Source organism: Mirounga angustirostris, unplaced genomic scaffold (assembly GCF_029215605.1).
Source record: "Mirounga angustirostris isolate CCGP_5_RB_7025 unplaced genomic scaffold, mMirAng1.0.hap1 SCAF_13, whole genome shotgun sequence".
NCBI classification, from domain to species: domain Eukaryota; kingdom Metazoa; phylum Chordata; class Mammalia; order Carnivora; family Phocidae; genus Mirounga; species Mirounga angustirostris.
In genome coordinates, this window is record NW_026991721.1 from 8,864,751 (window position 1) to 8,885,182 (window position 20,432).

The window sequence follows — 20,432 nt, forward strand, 5'->3', positions numbered from 1 at the left end:
CTGACTTCATCTAGAAAGAGCTTTTAGCAGCTGAGACCAGGCCTGCTAAGTGGTTCATCCAGCTAAATTCTGCACTTCGTAGCTGTCACATTGATCATGCTCTTAACATCTGTTCTAGTCAATTGTCTTTTGGTTGCAAGGAAGAGAAGATCTCTTGAATCGGCTCATGGGAAAAAGGGGTATTACTGTAAGGATACATAGATATGGGCGTGACTGGGTGGTTCACTGGTTAAGCGTCTGCCTTCGGCTCGGGTCATGATCCCGGGGTCCTCGGATCGAGCCCCGCATCGGGCTCCCTGCTCAGCGGGAAGCCTACTTCTCCCTCTCCCACTCCCCCTGCTTGTGTTCCCTCTCTGGCTGTCTCTCTCTCTGTCAAATAAATAAATAAAATCTTTTAAAAAAATTTTTTTAAAGGATACATAGATTTTAGGGAATCCAGGGATGGGAAACAAAGCGTGTCCAGCCTTGTGGAAGCTGGAACCAGGATTTAGAGCACCAGAGGCATCTTTATACACTTACTCTCTCCTTCTCAGTCCATTTTGTCTGCATGTTCATCTTGTAAGATTACCACCAGTCCCAGATCTGCTCCATTATCTCTCAGATTTAGGGCCCACTACCAACCAGAATGTTTCTGTGTATCTTAGTTCAAGTTTTTAGAAAAGGCTCCGATTGGCTCAGTGCAACCACACTGATGAGCCTCCCCTTACCCTGCAACTGCAATCATCATGCCAAGGCACAATATAGTGGAATTATGTAGACCACTGCTTATTAGTCAGAGATTTGCAGAGAAGATGCCCTAAGAAAGGGCTAGAGTAAGGCATAGTCTCCAAACTTGCCTAATGCAGGATCTGCCTGCACTAATCAAAGTTAAGCCATACTCCCACTAGACAGACCCAAGACACAGAAGCATGGCTAGTCCTCCTCCCTCTGAGGTAAACAGGCATTATATGCCATCCCTCCCCCCCAGGCATAGTTGGGGGGATTTTCTTCATTATTTGCCAGCCTCAACCCAAGTTCTAAGACGTCCTTGTCCACCCATCTTAATTTGTATGTTATGGGGAAGCAATTCTGCTTCCCCATTTCCCTTCTTAAAACTCTACATTCTGCTTTCCAAGGTTGACAATACTCCAGGATCTATCAACCTACCTCTTGCTTTTCTGTTCAAAAGAGCACACAGTTGTTTGGGCTTTTTTAAGATTTTATTTATTTATTTGAAAGAGACAGTGAGTGAGAGAGAGAGAGAGAGCACGAGAAGCAGACCCCCAACGCGGGGCTCCATGGCAGGACCCTGGGATGATGACCTGAGCCAAAGGCAGACACTTAACCGCCACCCAGATGCCCCAAGAGCAGGCAATTTGACCCAAAGCTCATATTTCTTGCCATGTAGGACAAAAAATCTGGGTAAGTGAGCACCTTGGATTTCCTTCAAAATGGAGACTTGGTAGTAACCTATCATTTTTTGTTTCAATGGCTGACAAAGTCAGATGCACATAGTTCTCCCATTCCCTGAGATGTATGGAGATGCCAAGGATAATCCAATCCTCTTCCAATAGGCATTGTGGATGGGACCATCATCCACCACCACACATGAGCATGAGGCACTAAAAGTCCTATTTCATTAGCACAGCCAGGATACCTCTTCCTTGAGCCAATAATGTCAAAACCTGTGCCTGCACCAGAGAATATTTCATTAGGATAATAGGCAGCTTACATGTACAACCCAGTGTGAAGCTGGACCTTCTGAGTTGTGAAGCAAATGAAATCGCTCGCAAGTTAACAGGGGCTGCTTAAGCAAGATGCCTAATTTCAGTGAAGACACCCCACCCAAGCCACATGCTTAAATAAATAAATATAACAAGAAAACGATGCTGGGTTTGGGTGTATGGGTTATAATAAAATCCTGCCTGAGCTCTTCTCCTTGTTTTCTTCTCAGTTAAAATGTCCTGAGCAATACCTAGCAGCTTCCATCTGAACTATATTAGAATCCTTTTTCGCAAATGGCTGCAATTTAATTCAAGCTAATTTGAGCAGTAAAAGAGTGTATAAAGTCTCCCACAACCAAACAAGTTAGGCAGAGGTGGAGCTGGCTCTAGAGACAACGGTAACCAAGACCATGGATGTCATCAGGACCCTTGCTGGCCCTCATCTGTGCTTCTCTTTGCATGCTGGGCATGTCCACTGTGCACAGGACCCTTCTCAAGGTGTTCACTGACCCTTCTGGTATCAATCCTAATGACTTCCTCACCAGTGAGAAAAAGGGCTTCTGTTTCTCAGCTCCGACTTCAAAAAAATTCTAGGAAAGGGGTGCCTGGGTGGCTCAGTCATTAGGCATCTGCCTTCAGATCGGGTCATGATCCTGGGATCGAGTCCCGCATCGGGCTCCCTACTCCACGGGAAGCCTGTTTCTCCCTCTCCCTCTCCCTCTCCCACTCCCCTTGCTTGTGTTCCCTCTCCCACTGTGTCTCTCTCTGTCAAATAAATAAATAAAATCTTTAAAAATAATAATAATAAAACAAAATTAGAAATTAAAAATATATAAAAATTCTAGGAAAGACTTATTGGCTGGCTTGAGTCATGTGCCTACCCTTGGTCCAATGACTGTAGGGCAGGGAGGGCATGAGTTATTATGAATGACCCAGCCTGAGTCTCCTTGTTCACTCCTACTCTGCAGATGTGAACAGCCCCCGCTTTACCTTTCTACTTCCTGGTTGCCTTTTGTTTTTTCTTTTTCTCCTTTTCTTTCTCCTGAGGCCAGTCTCATAGCATGTGTCATTTATCATAGCCTCTCTCAAGTTAGCAGGGTAGAGCAGTCCTAGGCAGCAATTCTCTTAGTCAAGCTCAAACCCAACACTGTTTATTCCAAGACATTGTTTCTTGTTAGTGGTAGTGAAGTAAGTATACGTGAAGCCCACAGTGCCACAGAGCACACAGCAATAGCTGGTATCTGGGGTTTCAGCTGCACATGAAGAGAACACAGATGACAAAAGCCAATACTAACCCTCCAATGGTATAAGCCCCACGAAACTGTTGCTTTTGCAGATGACAAGCACCTTAGAGCAGACCAGAGGCAGAGAGATTTTTTCTGAGTATTCTGTATTCATGGATCAATTTCTAATCTGGACTACATATAGATTTCATCACTAAACTGTGTACAGATCTTGTTCTCTTTGCACTCCTCTGACTTCTTACCTCTTTCCTACATCCTCTTGTTTCTTATCCTTCCATTCCTTGGCTATCTATAATATCCTTAACCCACTCACCACAGTGTGTCCCACATGCCTCTCCACAGTCATATTCCATTCACGTATTTCCATTAAAGTATTAATTAAGTCCCAGCCTGACACAGCCCCATAATCTTTTTTCAAATTAAAGCTATATCAGACAACACATAGAATTATAGAATAGCAGTTATTTGAATACAACAGCAATAAAGTCCATTGCTCTTTGGAGAAAGTATACAAGGGCTGACATCCCAAATTCTACAACATGTGAATGTGTGTATCTATGGTAAAAGTCCTACATAATAATTATATTCACAAATAAGGATTTTTCTCCAACCAAATCAAAATTATCAAGTAACTACACTTGAAAGCTGAATTCATTTGTATATATATTAACACATCTAGGGGGAATTCCCTAATTGTCCTGGTCATTCCAGCCCCTTTGCATTTTTTTGTTAACAAAAGAAATGACAGTTTTAAAATCCACTCAGAAGTGTATAAAAATTAGGTCTTACTTGTAAAAGAAATGCCACATCTCTTTATTATTTTGACTTAATTTTAATGGCACATCTGTCAGCAATATGATTTTTCTGCAGGCTCTAGAGCTGTTTTACTCCACCTAGAATGGAAATACTTTCACAATGACAGTGTTTTCTTCATACTCATTAAAAAGAGCAACAAAGGGGCGCCTGGGTGGCTCAGTTGGTTGGGTGACTGCCTTTGGCTCAGGTCATGATCCTGGAGTCCCTGGATCAAGTCCCGCATCCGGCTCCCTGCTCGGCAGGGCGTCTGCTTCTCCCTCTGACCCTCCCCCCTCTCATGTGCTCTCTCTCTCATTCTGTCTCAAATAAATAAATAAAATCTTTTTTAAAAATTAAAAAAATAAATAAATAAAAAGAGCAACAAAATTTAAACTATCAGTTACAGTATCCAATTGCTGTTTATTTCAGGATTGCAAATAACCACAACCTTCTCAAATTTGGTTATGGGAAGTTAATGGAAGGATGCAAGAGTGTTTCACAGAACCCAAGGTCAAGAACTTGAGCCCAGCCTTTTGAGAGACTGGGATCAGGTAGCTGAAGGGAGCTCTCCATCCCGATTTCTCTGGCACTGACTGAGCTCTCACCCTGACTTCTCTCTGACTAGAGTACTTCATTCTCCCCTCTCCCTGCTCCCTCTCCCACTCTCTCATATTTCAACTCCACTTCTACATTGTGCCAAACTTGGCCCTCTCACCCTATTTTAAGTATCCTTATAAATCTTGCTTCTCTGAGTCACATTTCCAAATCTGTAATAAAAATATTCTGATTAGCCCAATCCAGCTCCTGGGTCAGGTTTCTTCAGCTATGCCCAGAGAAGGTCAGGTTCAAGACCTCTAAAGGAGAGTGAGTGGCCAGGGAAGGTTAGTGGTTAGTGGCCAGGGAAGGGGGAGTAGTCTGAGCTGGCATCCCAAAAGGCAACTTTTACATGTTTTGAAGTAATATGAATCAATCTCACCAGGAGAAAGTGATGAGAAAGATTGTGTGGCAGGGGGAGGGAAGCACTCTCTATGTGCTGGTCCCAATTCAGGACCCTCAGCCCCACCAGGAGAGGGGTAGTGGTGCTTCCCTGGGGCCAGTCCAGCTCTCCTTGACCCAGCTCTTCTTTCCTCACTGTGGGACCTTGTGTGCACACACAAGACCTTGCCCCAGTTGAGTCAATCCATCTTCATGGCAGGAATGCTAGTTGCAAGCTTGATGTTTGGGACCTTGGCAGGCAGGTCCATGCTGGATCAGGAGCAAAGGGCTCTCTAGGCTGGACATGGAAGGGAGACTGGCATCCCTGAGGATCCAGGGAGAGACACATGACTCATCCACCCAAGTCTGACCATGTCTGGAAAGTCTGTAGGAATCACACAGCAGTCCATCAGCACTTCCCATGCTTCACTTCACTTCAGTGTGAAGCCAATACGAGTGGAGTGGTACTGTTATCTGCATTTTGCCAATGAGAAAACTGAGGTTCAAGGATATTAAATAATATGTCCAAAGAGCCTAGAAGGAACCCAAGAAAGTTGTCAGTTGTGAATTCTGAGGAGTGGAATTGGACAGAAGAGAAGTTTTCACTTTTCATTAATATATTTTTTAACTTTTGTGATAACTTATTATTTTATGACTGTAACAAGTAAATATTTAATGTTTACTTTTTTAAAAGAAAAAAGTACAGTCACATAGCTAGAAAGTGACAAAGAAGGACAAAAATCTAGATTCCCTGACTCAGATCTACAACTTACTGTGAGCTCATGGGAAAGTTACACAACCTCTCTTAGACTTGGTTTTTCCATCTATAAAATGGAGGTGTTGGTCTAAAAAATAAAATTTGCAAATATTAGAAATGTCATAGCAGATCAAAGGTACTCAAAATCAGCTTTATTCTTTACAAAATATAAGCCACAGCCATATCCATTTTCCAAAGCATAAACATTACAAAAGATTTTTTAAAAAATTAAAGATCACTATCTCTTGGGAGAGGTCTGACAGGAGTCACTATAGACCAACAGCCAAAGTACCAACCACATCTCAGAGCACTGGAAGCATTCCAAGCCTTGGAAACTTGTTAAAAATTGGGTTTCTAGCTTACCTTACAGGACATGACTGGGACTCATCATCCAAGTTGTTTTAAACATACAGTTACGATTCTGATGAGAGGGTGTGGGCCCCTCCACCGAGGTGCTCGGGGATGTGTCAGGACCCTGGACAGCGGCAACACAACAAGCCTCCCAATATTCAGGGCCCTAAGATGCCAGCCCTCACCTTATCATTCCCCACTTTCCATCTCAGCACCCACCTCATGTCACATTTGGGCAACCTCACATGTATCTATTAGGTTCCCAGGGCACCAAGGGCAAGACAGCCAGGGAAACGGGCTAGAGGAGGAAGCAATGTGCTCTCTGTACATGTTTCCTCTCCCCACCACAGGCTGGGCTCCCCGAAGGTGCTGATCTGGACCCATCTGCAGTTAGTGGTGTCTCCTGCCTTCACACCCAACTTCCCCCCCTACTGTGCTTGCCGCTTCCTCTCGGGCATGGCTATGAATGGCATCAGCAGCAACTCTGATGTTGAGTGAGAAGGGCCCTGGGAGGGCCAGTCTCCTGGGGACTCCTGAGTCACAGGGTTTCAGTGGACCAGGACACCTGACAAATTCAGACCTCAGCTCCTTCCCTGAGTGAAAACAGAGTCCACCTTTCCTAGCATCCCTGCCTATCAGGACCTTTCCTGGAGTAGGCTGAGCCCAAGGCAGAAAGAAACTGAGATTACAGCCTCTTTGGAGGCTCTGATCATTTGGGGCTGGAATCCATCCCAGATATTTAGGGATCCCTGAAATAATGAACTGAGTAAAGACTTGATAGAGATTAGGTGGGGTTCCTTAAAGAGGCCAATCAAACTGTGAGCCTTTAATTCAACATTCATTTACTGAACACAATTTCTTTTTCTTTAAGATTTTATTTATTTATTTGACACAGAGAAAGAGAGAGAGAGCACAGGCAGGAGAAGCAGCAGACAGGGAGAAGCAGGGAGCCTGATGCGGGGCTCAATCCTGAGCCGAAGGCAGAAGCTTTACCAACTGAGCCACCCAGGCACCCAACTGGAAACAATTTCAAAAGGAATTTTGTGTCAGACCCTGCACTGGGGATACAAAGTGAACAAGAGGACACTATCCATGACCTCAAAGAGTTAACAGTCTACCGGGGGAGACTGCCAAGCAGTTACAAATTAGTGTGTTAAAAGCTGTGATGGGGGCCATCCTGGGTGATGTGGGAGCTCAGAAGTGGGAAAATCTCCCCAGAAGAAGCGATATCTAAGGGGCGCCTGGGTGGCTCAGTCGTTAAGCGTCTGCCTTCAGCTCAGGTCATGATCCCAGGGTCCTGGGATCCAGCCCTGCATCGGGCTCCCTGCTCCGCGGGAAGCCTGCTTCTCCTCTCCCACTCTCCCTGCTTGTGTTCCCTCTCTCGCTGTCTCTCTCTCTGTGTCAAAAAATAAATAAAATATTTTTAAAAAGAAGAAGAAGTGATATCTAAGCTCAGAATTGACTGAAAATTGAGGCAGAAAGTGAAAGGGAGTAAGGTTCTGGGGCAGAGTTCTAGACAAAAAGAATAGAATATACAACAGAATATACAGGGGCCAGAAAGTATGACCCATTGGAGGAAATAAAAGTGGTATAGGATGCCCTGAGGGCAGGGCTCATTCATCTCTATTTCCCAGGGCAAGTAAAGGGCATGGCACAGAGTTGCCAACCCTAAATGTTTGTTGAATTAAAATGAGTTGAAGGAAGTGCAGAAGGAGTAACTATAGGCAAAAGTGGTTTGGGGGAAGCCAGGAAATATGAATGTTTGGGTTGGGGACACTGAATTGGAGTATGCCTTGGAATTCAGAGCCTTCCAGCCCATCCCTTGCTCCACACACACGCTGAACCTTGCCAATGATCAAACGACCTTTGCTTTACCCTCTGAGGGGCCTGGAGGTGCAGAGTACAACTGAGCTCAAGAGAAGAGTCCTTCTGCTCCAATGTGAGGATCCTCATAATCACCTGGAAGTGACTACCACCCCCCACATGCACACATACCTACACAAACCCTGACTGATCTGAGTTCTGCTCTTCTCCCCAGGCCTGGAGTGGCTGCCCATCCATGCCCGACCAGGTCTGAACCTCCTAATTGGATTTGTACCCTGACTTGGCCAGTTCTTCCTGCTGGCGTGGCTTATGCTGTGCCCCACTGGCACCACCTGCGCTGTTGGTCTCTCTGCCTTTCTTTGTCTTCTCCATCTACTCCAGGTGTGTGGGGCCTGAGGGTAGGATGGAGGGTTCACAATAAGTGAATAAGATGGGCAGAGCATCTCCTAGAACTCCCTCTCTTCCCCCCTAGTATCAAAGCAGGTGAAAGCAAAAAGAATCAATGCTCAGTTTGATAGGTAGGGAAGACCATGGCCCAGAGAGGAGAAAGACTTGTTCCAGGTCTCCCAAGAAGACAGTAGCAACCCTTAGAGTAGAACCCAGGGCTCCTAACTCCCAGGCCAGAATTCTTTCCACCTCTCCAAGGTGTCTTCCTGCTCTGCCCTGTGCCCTTCTCAGGCAACCACAACTCCCGTCAACCCAGGCTGAAGTGGTGTTCGCTCCTGCCCCCCACCCACAGGTTCTTCATTGAGTCTGCCCTCTGGTACTCCTTCTCGGGGAGGTTGAATCTCACCCCAATGGCCCTGCAGAGAGTGACCCAGATCAATGGGAAGCAGGAAGAGGATGCCAAGCTGAGTTAGGAGGTGAGAACCTGGGACTTTCGGTGACACCTCATGGGGGCTCTGCCTGCCCTTACCGTCGGCCTAGAACCCAGGACATCTGGTGCTTCCCAGGGCAGGGAATGGGGATATGGGTCCCTAGGGGGAACCCAGGCCCTGAGCCTCATCTATCCAAGCAGCTGCTCCAGATGAGTCTGTGGAAGGACCTAACCAAGGGCCTAGCCCAGCCCTCAATATTGCAGCTACTGTGTTCCCCTCCTGTTCACCCCCTCTGCCTCTGCCTCATGCCACTATGGTAGGTCCATTCTTGTTCAGGTAAGAGATGGAAAAACTGATAGACAGATACAGACTAAGAAAACAGGACAGGCTGAGAAGGTGAAAGGCTGAGGGAGGGGAAAAGGACACAAGTGCCCTGGAGGCTCAGAGGGTTCTACCTCTCCAGGGAAAGCTCAGCTGTCCCTCAAAATCTGAAGTTCTTTGCTCCCCTCCCAAGAGTTTTGAGCTCAGCCCCACTGACCTTGGGGGAAAAAGAAACAGCTACCCTCAGAAGTCCTAAGAGCTGTGTGTCATAGGCCCTCATATTCCCCTGAAGATGTCTGTATTCTTCTATAGCGGTGCACATTGCCACAAATTTAGCAGCTGAAAATAGCACACATTTATTATCTCCCTTTTACTGTGGGTCAGGAGTCAGACCACAGCTTAGCTTGAGTCCTCCACTTAGGGTCTTACAAGGCTGAAACCAAGGAAGCAGATGGTCTGCATTCTCATCTAGAGGCTCAACTGGTAAATAATCCACTTCTAACCAAGCTCACTCAGGTTGCTGCCTGAATTCATTCCCTTGCACATGTAGGACCCAGGGCCCTGGCTTCTTGCTGGCTGTTGGCTAGAGGTTGTCCTGAGCTTCTAGGGACTGTGTCCTCAGCTCCTTACCATGGGGGCTTACCCAACATGGCTGCTTACTTCATCATGCCAGCAAGTAGAGTCTCAGAGTGGGTCTGCAAGCAGGGGCCACCCTAGAGTCTGTCTGCCACAATGTCTTCCTAAACACTGCGCAATATGTCCATGACAATGCAGTCATTTGCAGTTGACAAAGGTAGAGCCATGACCTCACATGATTTGCGTATTTCCATAATAGCTCTGAAGGAAAACTTACAGGTAATCCATGTTTATAAAGTAATATTAGGCAGTAGGAATAAGCAGACAAAAATATTTTAATGATTTCCTAACCCTATCTTTTCAGAAACAACCACCATTAACCTACTGGCATATGTCTGTCCAGACTTTTATTGTTTTCACATGAAAAACATACAAACACACCGTAATTTACATTACATGTAGGTACAAAAATGCAACCATACCATACTCTTCCTACAGCACTAGAATCTTTTTTTTTATTCTTTTTTTTTTTAAGATTTTATTTATTTATTTGAGAGAGAGAGTGAGAGAGAGAAAGAGCACAAGAGGGGGGAGCGGGAGAGGGAGAAGCAGACTCCCTGCCGAGCAGGGAGCCCGATGCGGGACTCGATCCTGGAACTCCAGGATCATGACCCGAGCCGAAGGCAGTCGCTTAACCAACTGAGCCACCCAGGCACCCTAGAATCTTTTTTATTCATTTTTTTGTATTTATTCATTTAAGTAATCTCTACACCCAACATGGGGCTCGAACCCATGACCCTGAGATGAAGAGTCACACACTCCTCCAAAAAAGCCAGCCAGACGCCCCTTGAATTGGTTTTTCCTTCATATTTCATGAACATCTTTCCATATCAATAAATGTAGACTTACATGGTTGACCCTGTATCCTCACTAATAAACCACCTCCAAATGGGCTCTACTCTCTTTGGCTGTGCAAAGGGCTGGGAGAGCAATGAAGGCGGCAGGTTTCCAAGGTGACAAGCAACTCAAGCCGACTCATAAAAGACATTAGGAAAATGAGGCTCTACCTGTTTCCAGTCTAGGCTATGCAGAAGTTGTAAGAGATAGGAGTGGTGGGGAAATTCATTGGCATGTGGTTTATTCGTGTTAGTTGTTCCCTTGCCAGTAGCAGAAATAACAGACTCTAGAAGTTTGAGGGCACATGGGTTAAGTATATTCTTTATATCCACCGCTCGAACCCTTCACCATATTACTTTATTCATGTTCTGCACACAAACACTTCCCAAACTCCATGGCTTTCTCTTCCCTTCCCTCTTCTCTTACACACACACACACACATTTTAAAAAAGCACTGCTTCTTCCTCTTTCTCATTTGGCATGTCTCCAAGCATCTTGCTCCCCAGCCTTTTGGGCTGTTGTTGATGGAGATTATTGTGTTGATCCAATTGTACCAACTGAATGTCTTCCCTCTCTAACAAAAGAACATCACAAACAAAACATTGCCAAACATACAAGACCACTTGTAAGATCTCTTATGCACATTCACTGGACATATTCCCTTTCCTGGTGGTTTCTCCCTGTGTAATTACAATAAATTTACCCCCACCCTCATCAGAATTCCATATTAAAAGATTACACAGTATCCCATAATTTTGTAATTTATATTACTAGTATGAGTGGTGAACACGAGGCTCTTTCCTGCTCTTCTTAATTATAAACAAGGCTGCCATAAGTATCCATATACATGCATCCCGAGCATCTGTCTGATATCCCGTGGATAAAGCTTTAAAGTGTGCTCGTTAGGCCAAAGGCATGAAAATATGTAAGGCTTTTCACAGATACTGTCAACCTACTCTCTGGAAAAGTAATATTTTTTGAAAGTGTATAAGATACCTTCACCAACAATGAGTACTATTGCTCTTAGAAGTAGAAAATAGTATCTTGATGTTTTAATTCACATGTATTTGATTCTGGAGGAAGTTGAACATTTCCTTCATATGATTTTGATCTATTCATAATTTCTTTTTCAAAAACTTCCTATTCATATCCCTTGCTCACTTTTTTTCTTTTTATTGACTTGTTAGAACCCTCTTTTACATTAAAGATGCTAACCTATTACCATATATGACCAATATTTTTTGGATTGTAAAATCTCTTTTGAATGTATCGCTTTTTAAAAATTAAGGAACTTTTAGGGTGCCTGAGTGGCTCAGTTGGTTGAGTGTCTGATTCTTTTTTTTTTTTTAAGATTTTTTTTTTTCTTATTCATGAGAGACAGAGCGAGAGAGAAAGGCAGAGGGAGAAGCAGGCTCCCAAGGAGCAGGGAGCCCGACGCGGGACTCGATCCCAGGACCCCGAGATCATGACCTGAGCCAAAGGCAGACGCTTAACCATCTGAGCCACCCAGGCGCCCGAGTGTCTGATTCTTGATTTCGGCTCAGGTCATGATCTCACTGTTGTGAGATCCAGCCTCATGTCAAGCACAGTGTAGAGTCTGCTTGAGATTCCCTCTCTCTCCTTCTCCCTCTGTCCCTCCTCCTGCTCTCTTTCTGTCTCTCAAATAAATAAGTAAATATCTTTTAAAAATTAAAATTAATGAACTTTTATTTATTTATTTATTTAAATCTATCCTTTTTTTTTTTTAATTCAGCTTCCATGTTTCAGATTACATTTAGGTTATTCTCCTCCTGAGTATAAACTATTCCCCTAGATTTTCTTCAAGCATGTTTATATTTGTTTAGGCTTTTATATTTTGACATAATCCATCTGAAATATAGTTGAACATAAGTTAAGAAGTAGGATTCTAGGGGCGCCTGGGTGGCTCAGTCGTTAGGCATCTGCCTTCGGCTCAGGTCATGATCCCAGGGTCCTGGGATCGAGCCCCTCATCGGGCTCTCTGCTCCGCAGGAAGCCTGCTTCTCCCTCTCCCACTCCCCCTGCTTGTGTTCCTTCTCTCGCTGTGTCTCTCTCTGTCAAATAAATAAATAAAATCTTTAAAAAAATAAAAATAAAAATAAATTTAAAAAAAAGGAAGTAGGATTCTATTTTTTCCCCTAGATTAGTAAATTGTCCCAAACCCACTTAATCAATATCCCAACCTTTCCTGGCTGGTGTGAAACACTACACTTATCACATATTGTTTCTGGACTCTTAAGTCCCATTGACCTGTCTGTCTATTCTGGTGCCAATACTATTCTGATTGATTCTTAATCAGAGAGTGGCTCATATAAGATTGTCTTCTGCGGACAACCTCTCACTGTGCCCTTCACCAACCTTGCGGCAGGACATAGCACCTCATTGCATCTCTAAGGAACAAAGCTGCCCCACAAAGTGTCACTAAACATTATTGATTTTATGAATACTTCATGGAGAGATGGAAAAGATGCTTATATCATATACCACACAGCCAAAAAACTTAATAGGCATTTCTGCTCTCCCTCAAATTCATCCTTGGCTAACAACCATTGATTCTTGCCCTCCCTCTCCTGACACTTCTTCCACGTAACCTCTAAAATCTGCTACCAAGAATTCATCTCTAGTTGTAGTTTGCATACATCACCCAGCAAAGCAAAACTCCTGCCATGAAATGAATCCTTCTTTCTTAGAATTCATCAGTTATTACTTGAACATCCCTAGGAGGAGGGGTCTTTCAAAAACACCTTCTCCCTCCACCTTCTCCCAGTGCAATCAACTAATCAAAAGCATGCACCTATCAAAAGCAGGTCTCTTAACACAGGGAATTGGGGGGCGTGTTGACGAGAAGACCTAAGTAAAAAACATTACTTTCTCCTACATAATTATACATAATTATAAAAAGTAGTCTAATATGTGATAGATAATCATCTCTTATAGTTAAGAAAAGACATCCTTACCTATATCCAAAAGATAAAAAGCCCACTCACACGACTGACAGCCCTAAACGAAGAGCAGATGTGAGAGCAGTTTGCTAGCTGCAGTTGTTATGTAGATGTGGCATGGCCATTCCCCAAAGCACATCCCCTCTGCTTTTGCCCTAGGTCCACATCTTGTTCAGTTTCTATGGTATAGTCATGAGTCTGCAAAGTTTTGGAATCAACATCTCTCTGTTCCAGGTGCTCTTTGCAACTGTGAACCTACCGTTTTATTTCCTGAGCACTTTTTTTTTTTTGAGAATTTTTTTATTTATTTGAGAGAGAGAGAGCATGAGTGGGAGGAGGGGCAGACGAAGGAGAAGCAGACACCCCACTGAGCAGGAAGCCTGATGTGGGACTCGATCCCAGGATCCTGGAATCATGACCTGAGCCAAAGGCAGAAGCTTAACGACTGAGCCACCCAGACACCCCTCCTGGGCTTTTTGGCCACCAAACGGCTGGGCCACAGGCCTACGCAATGATCTTCTTGTTGCTGTCAGGGATCCGCACTCTGGCCTGTGTGATGACACCCCCGGATGAGCATGTCCCCCATTCCTGCTCCTGTCCTGGTCCCTTCCCAGACCCAGCCCCTAACCTGGCCAGAGCCAGCTACCTAGAAGGGTAGTAAAGGCCCAAGACTCCTCCAAACTTCTCCCAGCACCCTGTCATCACCTTCATTTCCTTCTAAGCCACTTACTCCTCCATGTCACAATAGCTGCATTAGGAAAGGGCTGTGTGACTAGCTCCATGAACTGCATCCTCATGTACACAGGGGAGCAGTATCCCACAGGAACGCAGTGAGTGGGTGTGAAGTAAGCATCCGGGAGGGGACAATCAGGCCCCAGAGCCAGAAGCTTTTCCAGTCAGAAAAAGCACAAAGGTCAATCAATCATTTTTTTTTAAGGCAAAAAGGAGGACAAAAACATATAAAAATTAAGACAAATTAAAGACAAAAAGTAAGACGTATCAATGATTCCAACTATATCAGTCACCAAAATAAATGTAAATAGGTTAAACCTACCAGTTAAGAGGCAGAGACATTCCAAGTTAATTTTATTTACCACTCCATGCAGTTTAAGGACCCATCTAAAATGTTAGCACATGAAAACGTTACATATAAAGAAACAGAAAGGGGTACCTGGGTAGCTCAGTCGTTAAGCATCTGCCTTCAGCTCAGGTCATGATCCCAGGGTCCTGGGATCGAGCCCCACATCAGGCTCCCTACTCAGCAGCAAGCCTGCTTCTCCCTCTCCCACTCCTCCTGCTTGTGTTCCCTCTCTCTCTGTCTCTCTCTCTGTCAAATAAATAAACAAAATCTTTTTAAAAAGAAAGAAACGGAAAAATATATACCAAGCAAATATTGACCAGAAGAAGTTAGGTAGCTTTGCTGATAAGAGTCAAAATACACTTTAAGACCAAAGAAAGTACAATGGTTAAGAATATGTCTCTGGGGGTGCCTGGGTGACTTAGCTGGTTAAGCGTTGGACTCTTAATTTAGGCTCAGGTCATGATCTCAGGGGCTCCCAATCGAGCCCTGCACTGGGCTCCACGCTCAAGGGGAGTCTGCTTCAGGATTCTCTCTCTCCCTCTGCCCCTCCCCCTCTCAAATAAATAAACGAATCTTTAAAAAAAAAAAAAGAATATGGCTCCAGTATATAAAGTAACTAGTCCAAATGCTCAGTTATCTTACTTATAAAAACACACATAATAATAATAGTACCAGAAATAAATAGAAAACAAGGATATAAAAGAGAGCCAACAAAACAAAAAAATCGATCTTTGAAAAAAGCAATGAAATGAACAAATCTTTGGGAACAATAATAAAAAAATAAAAGACTGAAGACATGAACAAATATTAAGAATAAAAAAGAAACCGGGGCGCCTGGGTGGCTCAGCTGTTAAGCATCTGCCTTCGGCTCAGATCATGATCCCAGGGTCCTGGGACTGAGCCCTGAATCAGGCTCTCTGCTCAACGGGACGCCGGCTTCTCCCTCTCCCACTCCCCCTGCTTGTGTTCCCTCTCTCGCTGTGTCTCTCTCTGTCAAATAAATCAATAAAATCTGGAAAAAAAGAAACTGAACTATAGACCTAGAGTACTTACAAAGACACAAAAAATTTATGAACAAGTCTATGCTGATAAATTTAAAGTTTACATGAAATTGACAAAATCCTGAAGAAAAAGATAATATAGGAAAACTAATTCTAGAATAAATTGAAAATCTAAATAGGAAATCTTAAAATCTTGTCTCAAAGAAGACACCAGGCCCAAATAATAACACAGGTGAGTTCCACCACACTTTAAAAAAAAACAATCTTCCGGGGCGCCTGGGTGGCTCAGTCGTTAAGCGTCTGCCTTCGGCTCAGGTCATGATCCCAGGGTCCTGGGATCGAGGCCCGCATTGGGATCCCTGCTCCACGGGAAGCCTGCTCCTCCCTCTCCCACTCCCCCTGCTTGTGTTCCTTCTCTCGCTGTGTCTCTGTCTGTCAAATAAATAAATAAAATCTTTAAAAAATAAAAATAAAAAAAACAATCTTCCAATATTATACCAATGCTTCCCCCCAAAAGAGAAAAAGATGAAATTATCTCAGATTCATTCTCTGAAGGCAGTTGATACTGAACCCGAAGGAGTATTGCTGTGAAGTAAAGACTACAGACCAATATCACTCATAAACAGATACAAAATCCTAAATAAAATGTTAGAAAAATGAATCCAGTGATATATATAAAAAAATAATACATTATGACCATGGAATGTCAATCTCAGGAATCAAGGGTAGTTAACCTGAGACAATATATTAATATCACCATATTAATAGATTATAACCCTAATAAAAGTAGAAAAATCTTTAATAAAAATTAACATATATTAAAAATTCTTAGTAAAGCAAATAATAGAAAGAAATTTAACTTGACGTAGAACATCTACCCAAAATCCACAGCAAAGATTATACTTAACAGTGAAATATTAGAAGTATCCCCTTTAAACTTGGGAACAAGACCAAGGTGCCTGCTGTCTCTTCCACTAATCAGTATAATCCTGGATAGTGTGGTCAGTGCTCAGGATAAGAATAACAAATAACAGAACTAGGACTGGAAAGGAAAAATCAATACTGTTACTATTTACAGAAGATATAATTGCCGATACAAAAGTCTGAAATTATTAGAAATAGTAAAGTTTGGCAAGGTGGCTGGATATAAGGTCAATACATAAAAAATCAATTGCATTCTCCACTCTGGTAAAAAGTAGTTAGAAAGTGGGTGTCTGGGTGGCTCAGTCGTTAAGCATCTGCCTTTGGCTCAGGTCATGATCCCAGGGTCCTGGGATCAAGCCCCGCATCGGGCTCCCTGCTCGGCGGGAAGCCTGCTTCTCCCTCTCCCACTCCCCCTGCTTGTGTTCCCTCTCTCCTGTCTCTCTCTCTCTCTCTGTCAGATAAATAAATAAAATCTTAAAAAAAAAAAAAAATTCCAGTGGAGGGGAGCCTGGCTGGCTCAGTTGGTAGAGTGTGTGACTCTTTTTTTTTTTTTATGTTATGTTAGTCACCATACATTACATCATTAGTTTCTGATGTAGTGTTGCAGAGTGTGTGACTCTTGATCTCAGGGTTGTGAGTTCGAGTCCCAGATTGGGTGTGGAGATTACTTAAAGAAAATAAAATCTTAAAAAAAAAAAATTCCAGGGACACCTGGGTGGCTCAGTCAGTTAAGCGTCTGATTCTTGATCTCAGCTCAGGTCTTGATCTCAGGGTTGTGAGTTTAAGCCCCCGGACTTGGAGCGTACTTAAACAAAAATTTTTTTAATTTAATTTAATTTTTTAAAAAAATTCCAGGGGCACGTGAGTTGCTCAGTCAGTTAAGTATCTGCCTTCAGCTCAGGTAATGATCTCAGGGTCCTGAGATTGAGCCCCACTTACCCCACCCCATCCCCCTTGGGTTCCCTGCTCAGTGGGGAGTCTGCTTCTCCTTCTCCCTCTGCCCCTCCCCCCACTCATGCTATCTCTCTCTCTCTCTCTCTCTCAAATAAATAAATAAAATCTTTTTAAAAATTATAATGGATATTTTCCAAAAACTGTAAAAAGCAAATGGTAAAATGTATATAAAAGTGCAATAGGCCACATATAACTAAGATAGTTCTTTTTTTTTTTTTCTTTAAGACTTTATTTCAGGGAGAGAGAGGAGAGCATGAGCAGGGGGAGGGGTAGAGGAAGAAGGAGAGGGACAAGTAGACTCCTCTTTTAGCAAGGAGCCCAACATAGGACTCAGTCCCAGGACCCCAAGATCATGACCAGAGCCAAAGTCAGACACTCAACCGACTGAGCCACCCAGGTGCCCCAATTTTTTTTTTTTTAGTACGCTGCACATCGAGGGGGCTTGAACTCATGACCCTGAGATCAAGACCTGAGCTGAGATCAAGAGTCAACACTTAACAGACTGAGCCACCCAGGCACCCCTAAGGTAGTTTTTTAAAAAGAATGAAGTAGGGGTGCCTGCGTGGCTCAGTCGTTAAGCGTCTGCCTTTGGCTCAGGTCATGAGCCCAGGGTCCTGGGATCAAGCCCTGCATCGGGCTCCCTGCTTAGCGGGAAGCCTGCTTCTCCCTCTCCCACTCCCCCTGCTTGTGTTCCCTCTCTGCTTCTCCCTCTCCCACTCCCCCTGCTTGTGTTCCCTCTCTTGCTGTGTCTCTCTCTGTCAAATAAATAAATAAAATCTTTAAAAATAAATAAATAAAAAGAATGAAGTAGAAGGATTTGTCCTACCAGAAATCAAGGCATATTATAAACTCTTATTATAAAATGTAGTAATTAAGACAGTGGATGATGGAGCAGGAAAAAATAAATTGCCCAGTGGGAAAGAATAGCAAGCCCAGAAACAGACCCACACACAGGAGAAAGCTGCAGAGGAAGCATTGCAGATGACTGGATAAAACATGGACCATTCAATAAATAGTATCAGGACATCTACTCACCCATATGCGAAATAAATAAAATGTAATTCATATTTCAATCTTAAACAAAAATTAATTCCTTCCGAAGAGGAAAGGATTTCTTAAGACATAAAAAGGGCTAACCAAAACAGGAACATTGATAAATTTTTCTGCTTTGAGTTTTTTTTTCAATTCTGGCCATCTGTTTCACTATAAATAATGTGAAAAGAGTAAAAGAAGGTATTTGCAAGGATTTGTATCCAGCATTTATAACAAACTTCTGGAAATCAATTAGAAAAAGGATTTCTATTTCCATTAAAATGACAAAAAAACACTGAAAATAAGTCCAAAAAAAGTATAAAGTATTTTAAAATATCCTTAAAAACACCAAAGGGCTGGAATAAGATTAAAGGAAAACTAGGCCAACCGTCTAAGGGAAATCAGGAACCCAGAGAGATAAGCATCAAGGCAAATACTATACAGAATGGGGAAAGTTGTGGGCGTTCTCTTTGACCTCGGAATCAACCGTGTAACACAGTACTGGGGGTCCTAGCCAACACTGATCTACTAGAAAAGAAAGAGAAATAAGAAATTTAAAAGAGAGGGCGCCTGGGTGGCTCAGTCATTAAGCGTCTGCCTTCGGCTCAGGTCATGAACCCAGGGTCCTGGAATCGAGTCCCACATCGGGCTCCCTGCTCGGCAGGAAGCCCGCTTCTCCCTCTCCCACTCCCCCTGCTTGTGTTCCTGCTCTCGCTATCTCTCTGTCAAATAAATAAATAAAATCTTTAGAAAAAAAAGAAATTTAAAAGAGAAGTGTTTAAAATGTCATTATTTAGAGAGAATATGACCATTTACCTAAATAAACCAATAAAATCAACAAACAATTAAAACTGATAAGAGAGTTCAGCAAAGATGCTGGATACAAAATCAAATTACCAGAAGATCAATAGCAATAATCTAGAGAAATAATCTAGAAAATCTTTGAAAATTAAGATACCATTCTGAATAATGCCAAAAACTAGGTAATCACTAGGGAATTGACATAGGACACCCGAGACTTCCATGGCGAGAATTTTTGAAACTCTTTTAAGATCACGAAGATTATCTTAGTAAATGGAGAGAGATCCCACACTCTTCTTTAAGTGACATAATGTGGGGGCACCTGGGTGGCTCAGTTGGTTAAGCGTCTGCCTTCAGCCCCAGCTCATGTTCCCAGGGTCCTGGGATCCAGCCCCGCATCGGACGCCTGCTCAGCGGGCAGCCAGCTTCTCCTTCTGCCTCTGCCTCTCCATGTGCTTGCGCTCTCTCTCTCTCTATCTCTCTCTCATAAATAAATAAATCTTTTTAAAAAATTAAAAAATTTTAAAAATAAATAAAAGATCACTTTGTGGCAGGGGGAATGGGGGAACTAAGAGGGGATGACGGAGGGCACTTGTTGTGATGAGCACCGGGCAATGTATGGAAGCGTTCAGTCACTATATCATATACCCGAAACTAACAGAACACTGTATGCTGACTGGAATTAAAAATATTTTTAGGGGCGCCTGGGTGGCTCAGTCAGTTAAGCAGCTGCCTTTGGCTCAGGTCATGATCCTGGGGTCTTGGGATCGAGCCCCACGTCCGGCTCCCTGCTCAGCGGAGAGGCTGCTTCTCCCTCTCCCTCTGCCTGCCACTCTGCCTACTTGTGCTCTCTCTCTATCTCTCTGTCAAATAAATAAATAAAATTTAAAAAAATATATTTTTTTTAAATAATTTTAAAAATTAAAGATCACTTTGGCTTCCTCGTGGAGAACAGGCCAGGGACAGAGGGCCAGGGCCAAGAGCACAAATGGGAAGACTAGGCTAGAAGCTACTGCAATGGTACCAGCAAAGATGGAAAGAGCCTGGAGTGGTTGCGGAGATGCAGAGAGAGCCTGACTTTGGATGCGTTTCAAAGAGCATCCAAATTCATATTCTGGATGTAGGGAAATAAGGTAACAGGAGGCATTCAGACACTTGAACTGGAGCAACGGGTAGTTCCAAGCGCCATGTGCCAGGATGGAGAAATCCGGGAGAGGAGCAGACTTGGAGACAGAGATGAAGAGTTCCTTGATCGTCTAACATTTGAAGGGCCTTGGGCGCCTGGGTGGCTCAGTCGTTAAGCGTCTGCCTTCGGCTCAGGTCATGATCTCAGGGTCCTGGGATCGAGCCCCGCATCGGGCTCCCTGCTCCCTGCTTCTCCTTCTCCCTCTGCTGCTTCCCTTACTTGTGCTCTCTCT

General features: G+C 43.6%; 1 pseudogene; it reads left to right on the forward strand.

The window, feature by feature from the left end:
- Positions 1–20,432, forward strand: part of LOC123857946 (solute carrier family 22 member 6-like) — a 46,775-nt pseudogene that overhangs the window by 7,048 nt on the left and 19,295 nt on the right.